Source organism: Macrobrachium rosenbergii, chromosome 14, assembly GCF_040412425.1.
Source record: "Macrobrachium rosenbergii isolate ZJJX-2024 chromosome 14, ASM4041242v1, whole genome shotgun sequence".
Taxonomy (NCBI): Eukaryota; Metazoa; Arthropoda; class Malacostraca; order Decapoda; family Palaemonidae; genus Macrobrachium; species Macrobrachium rosenbergii.
The window spans coordinates 50,663,699-50,669,770 of NC_089754.1; the positions used below are offsets into that span (position 1 = coordinate 50,663,699).

The 6,072-nt window shown below is 37.2% G+C and overlaps 1 long non-coding RNA gene across 1 annotated transcript in view; it reads left to right on the forward strand.

Moving 5' to 3' along the window:
* The first annotated feature begins 2,123 nt into the window (after positions 1-2,123).
* LOC136846131 (uncharacterized) overlaps positions 2,124-6,072 on the forward strand; it is an 87,363-nt gene continuing 83,414 nt past the window's right edge. Inside the window, exon 1 of the long non-coding RNA XR_010855327.1 lies at positions 2,124-2,262. This is a non-coding gene — a long non-coding RNA (uncharacterized lncRNA). The remainder of the gene's footprint in view (positions 2,263-6,072) is intronic.

Below are 6,072 nucleotides of genomic sequence, written 5' to 3' on the forward strand. Positions count from 1 at the left end.
CCTCTCTTCTTCTTTATTTCCTTCCTTATTTCGAATGGAGAGCTTGCGTCCATAAGTGACAATACAACTGCAGAGTTGCTGAATAAATCCATAATCGCAGGAACCTCGATCCTGCTCCGCGAAGTAGTCCATATTTTCATCAGTAAACAATTGTAGACTGAAGTTCTCTGACATTCTCCTGATGTACTTTTCCCTCTGGAAAATCTCTTTTAGTCGATCTCTGCTTCGTCATCCAGTCCATTTCAACCACACTCTTCGCCTACTGTACTCACATGCTGTCTCTGAAGGCTTCAAGACGAATTGGAGGATCCCCGAGATGGCCACTGGAGGCCTTGGAGTCAGGGCACCTACTGAGTTACGGGGCTATATGCTGTGCATGCGCTACTGGCATTTCTCTCGTCCTTTCAGGGAAAACGCGAAGATATTACAGTACCAGGAGACAACGATTCTTTCTCGCAGCAGATGGTATGAAATTTTCTTGAAAGCTTTATTGCCAGGAAAATATCAATATTTCCCCAAAAAGACCGAAATATAAATTTATCGAAAAATCATCACTGTCGTTTCATTTTCTATCGTCGTCGGGAGATACAGTATATATGTATATACACACATACAATATATATATATATATATATATATATATATATATATATATATATATATATATATATATATATATATGTGTGTGTGTGTGTGTGTATATTACATATATGTCTCTCGACGACGAGAGAAAAGGATACGACGGTGATGATTTTTCGCTAAACTTATATTTCTTCCTTTTTTTTTTAAATAGTGATATTTTCCCGGCAATAAAGTTTTAAAGAAAGTTTCACTCCGGGAAGGACAAGATCAACTTGGAAATTATTATTACTATATATTAGATTATTATTATTATTATTATTATTATTATTATTATTATTATTATTATTATTATTATTATTATTAGGTGGACGCTCAGATTAACAGAAATGGAACTGAACACTACTTAGCGAATGATCCTCTTTTGCACGAGAATGTTACGGTTATTCTTAAACTGGGATACATATCTCTGTTATTGTTATTATTATTATTACTATGAAGGGAATGAAAGGTTGGTTGTTAGTCTGTTTAGTTTAGGCTGGGCTTATGCGAGCATGGACCTTTGGCCGAAGGCCTCCCGGAAGCTTAGTAGGCCTAGTATGGATCTCTGGAATGAGAAAGACCTATGAAATTAAACAGTATCTTAATGCCATCTGATGTATAAATCTCACGGTTTAAATTTCATATAGTAGGCGTTGAAGGTTTTAAAGTCATTAATTCGAGATTCACAAAAATAGGCCTATTGGTTAGTGGTTGGTAATTATTCGGCCTTCGAATATATGAGCAATTATGCTGCGGTTTTCTCCCTGACTTTACGTAAGCTACTTGAGAAGTGCTTACTAGTCTTACTGCTGCTGCTGATTACGTACAAAACATGAACCACATACACACACATACAAATATATATTATATGTGTACAGTATATACGAGGCATGTCTATCATATAATGAGACTTTGATTCCACCTAGTTAACAAGGCAGTCAGAACCTGTCATAACTGCATGTGCGGTGACTTTGAACATGTTTGAACCCGCATGACAAGCAGCAACACTCTATGACGTTCAGTTGATTGTAAGTCGCCGTTTAGTTTCGTTGTGTTTTCTGTGGTGGGCCTAAAAAACGCTAAGTTTTAAAGTTGAACGTGTCAATTTGAATATTTTAGTACAATTGCACAAAACACCAACATAATGTCTCCAAATGCTTAGTACAGCTTATGGGATGGCTGCCTGTCTCGTGGCACAAAAGGTTCAGCGAGGGAAGTGAGATTTTCGATGATGAACGCCAAGGACGACCTTCCTTGCACTTAAAGAACCGAAGAAAATGTAGAAAAATATCAGTCAGATTGTTCGAAAAGACCGCCGACTCAGTGTTCGAATGATAAGCTGAATCTGTGAACACTGACACAGACAAGGTCTAGACTCTAGAGAATACACCCTACATATTCGCCCGATTTAGCACCGTGCGAATTTTATCTTTTCCCAAAAGTTAAATCAGTGCGTAAAGGGACTCCGTCACGTTAGGGTCAGTTGATTCTGTCAAGAAGAAAACAGCTGTGTTGAAACAGTTGACAGAAATTGATTTCCTCCATGCCTTCGACCAGTGGAAGATTGTAGCAATGTATTAGTGCAAATGGAGAGTATATTGAATGGGACGAGCATTAAATTTGTAATACACATAGATAAAGGTGAGTTATTTAATCACTCTTTTTGGAAGAGAATGTTAGCTTTATTTCGTTTTCTCCAACGGTTGTGACTCTTCACTTTGGTTGACTATCAGGGAAATAATTCATTGTCTAGATCAGTTAATGAGCATTGGGCTTTAACGGATCGTACATAACCGGCTCCTGAGCTCGTTATTCAAAGCTGGGTTCCTTTGCTTGGCAGGGGAAGGTTTCCTTAATAACATACAAATAGGCCTACATATGAGGAATGATAAGTCACTATAAATAAATAAAAAAAGAACCAAGACGCCGGCCGCCGAAAACTGTCCTTCAGTGTAACCACCAAATCAGGAAGCATATAGGCCTATGTGGTACAAGAGTATGTGGGGGAGAGATAGCCATATCGGCGGCTAATTTGGCCTAATTGGTGTCATTAGTGACGCAATGGTAGTTGCCGCATGAGAGCGTGATTGGAATAGGAAATTAGGCTGAGAGAGAGAGAGAGAGAGCAGTGTATAGAGCCATAGAAAATTACAAGTAGCAGCAAAACAGAACAAATATTAATTTCGTTAGATTAATCGGACTTCCAAACTCCAAATGTGCGTGAATGCTTTATTTGTTCTTTTTTTCGTGTTTAGAATGAAACCATGAGATGAATTATCCTAAAGATTGATTTTGGGTGCTTGATGGGTCTTGGGTCTACGTTAAAGAAGAAGATGGGTCTACGTAATTCACAAAATCGTTTTTTTTTCGCACTTTTCAGTCTTTCCTCGAGTCTGGACTACATAAGAGCATAAGGCTATCTTCTTATCTCTAATAAAAGCAAACTGTATATGTATATATATATATATATATATATATATATATATATATATATATATATAAAACTACGAAGTAAATACAGGATAAAAGGATGAATCCTTATCAGAAGTGTCACAGTGACCTGGCAATGGCTCATGATCACTCGGAAAAATCCTACCGGTAAAAAAGTGAGCATAACTATTTACAGTTCGGTGCGTTCTCATTTTCATAAAAAAAAATAACAAAATAACCCCAAGAGAGACACGTGTGAGAGCTGTTTTAAAACCGGTTGTTGTCCAATGTATAGAGTAACTTACCCTGTGTAAATGAAAGACACTTCGAGAAAACTGTGCACGCGAGTTATTTACTATTGCACCATCCAGAATTGGCTTCTGACGCCTTTTTTTTTTTTTTTTTAATACACAACGAAGTGTTATCTTGCTTCCTGGACGAGAGAGACACGGGAAATTCTGAAACATAAGTAAGAGCACATTTATTGATGTATAATACCAGTACTTACTCTTTATGGACTTGCTCTTCATATACGGTGGAGCAGTGATTACCAACCTGTCGCTCGCGAGCACCACTTGTGCTCTCCATGTGACCTGACAGTGCTTTTTCATTATCACTGCGTTCATCATGGCCTCAAACGCCGTGTGACACAAAGGACCCCTGTGAAATTCTGCCACTCATATCTCTTTTGTGGTTTTTCGTTTACAAATCTCCAGACACTCGCCTGCCTCCTTATTGTGTTCATACGAATAGGTCTAGATCTTCATATACTCTTCTGGTGCCTACAGAAGCCGGGTTGACATTATCACGCATTATTCTCGAAAGGTTAGGCTACCGTCATTTTCCATTTCTATAATGATTTTTGTTTAAATTTTCGTTTCTTGGTTAATCATCGAGTTGAGTTTTATAAAAGAGGCTTCTGTAAGATTATGACTATAAGTATATGCATTTATGAACTCGATCCATGAATTTGAAAAGAAATATGTAATATGTATAGATTTTGGAAGTTAGATGACATGCCGGAAAAAGGTGTGTGAGGCCTCCATCATAAACATACTTGTAAATAAGATTTTTGACTTCAGAAACTAACTATAACTGCTCATCCCCGTTTTTCTCCACCTGTCAACGTGTGAATATTTGGCTTTCCAGCTGTGTCTGATGTTCGATTGTGCTGTCACTCTGACATTGGTTTAGTAAATTTCTACCACTATGTCTCAGTCCTAAGGAAGAGGTATTAGATATAAAGACGCGACCAGCCGGGATTTACACCCACTTTTCCACTTTTCCTGTGGCGTATCTGCATGCGTGTGTGTGTACACACACACACATATATATATATATATATATATATATATATATATATATATATATATATATATATATGTATATATATGTGTATATATATATATATATATACATATATATATATATACTATATATATATAATGTATGTATATACACATGTATATATACGCCTCCTTCAATATGGGGAATGTGGCCCCTAAAAGTGCTCTCCTCACGAGTCAAACCAAACATTTTGGAATGTTATTGGCCTACTCATGCCCTCCTCCCACCTGTGTGCAACCCGTAACACTATTATCTACCAGGTACAAAAGTACCTTCAGTCAAAAAGAGGCTCAGTGGAATTTAACAGAACAAGCCTCTTCAGCAAACCCTGACCTGCTCGCTGCTGAATCAGATATGCCCATAAAATTACAACAGAACCCACCATAAAAGGGATTAGTAAGGGCCTCACTGTGACTCATTGTCACTCACAACTGACTCTTAAGGCCTGTTGTATTTTTTAAAGAATTTGTGGATAGGATGAGTTTTCTGATTGCATGTTTTCGTGTCCAGAAACTTTTACCGAGTTTGAATGCAGACAGTGCCTGGTTTTCACCCATCCAGGCGCTGACCAGACCGAATGTTGCTTATTTTAACAGGCAGAGGGGACATAGGTCCATTGAACGTTTTCATGTCGGGTGTTTTAGTAGTGGCAACCCATTCAGGCACTGACCATATCCAAAGTTAATTCTCAATGCCTTGCAAAAGCATGAACGGATTCGTTCCCCATTTTCTTTTTTGAAATTGGGGATAGTGACGCAAATAATTATATTCCCTCATTCGCATGAAGCCAAGAAGAGAATACGAGAAGAATATAAAAGTAAAAACACGATATGATCTGACCTCGAAAGAGATGACAAACACGCAATTTCAAACAGGACAAATAATAGGATTCGCGAAACGATACAAGCTAGGACGCTACGAGAGAGCGCCAGAACCGCCTTTTAGAAGACTGTAAATTATAGGAATCGTGGAAGATACAAGCGAGGGGGGGATTAGGGAGCATGTCCTCTTAACATGCTATAGTGTAGACAGCCACTAGTAGGCACTAGGCAGGCACTCCCGATCCCAGCCACTGGCACTTCCTGTTGTAACGATATCTGAGTGGGACCAGGAACTCGGGCCACAAATGCAACAGTAGCTGTTAACCCAGGGTGACACGTCAAGCCGAGGCAGTTCATAATCTTCATATCTTTTAGTGGTTTCATAATAAACTGGTTTGGGAAAACCGTTAATTTTCGTCTGTTCGTAAAGGCGTAGAAACGGCAACATAATGTTCTGGTTGAAATCTTATGTCGTTATTCAGTGAAAATATATATTTTTTTATGACATTAAATTTGAATTCAGTTAACTGTATTCGATACGTAATATACATTTTTTCATGTGACGATGTTTATATATATATATATATATATATATATATATATATATATATATATATATATATATATATATATATATATATATATATATATATAATGAACAAATTTTGTCATTTGTTACCATAAGAGATATATTGTACAATGAGTATTTTCATGTGATAAAAATTATAATAAAAGTTCCCTTGGAATAAATAATTGTAAAGCATTATCGCATCGCAAAGACTAATTATATTCCCTATGCTGAAATGATCATGAACGCAACATACCAGATTTATGGTACGTTTCTAAAAAAAAA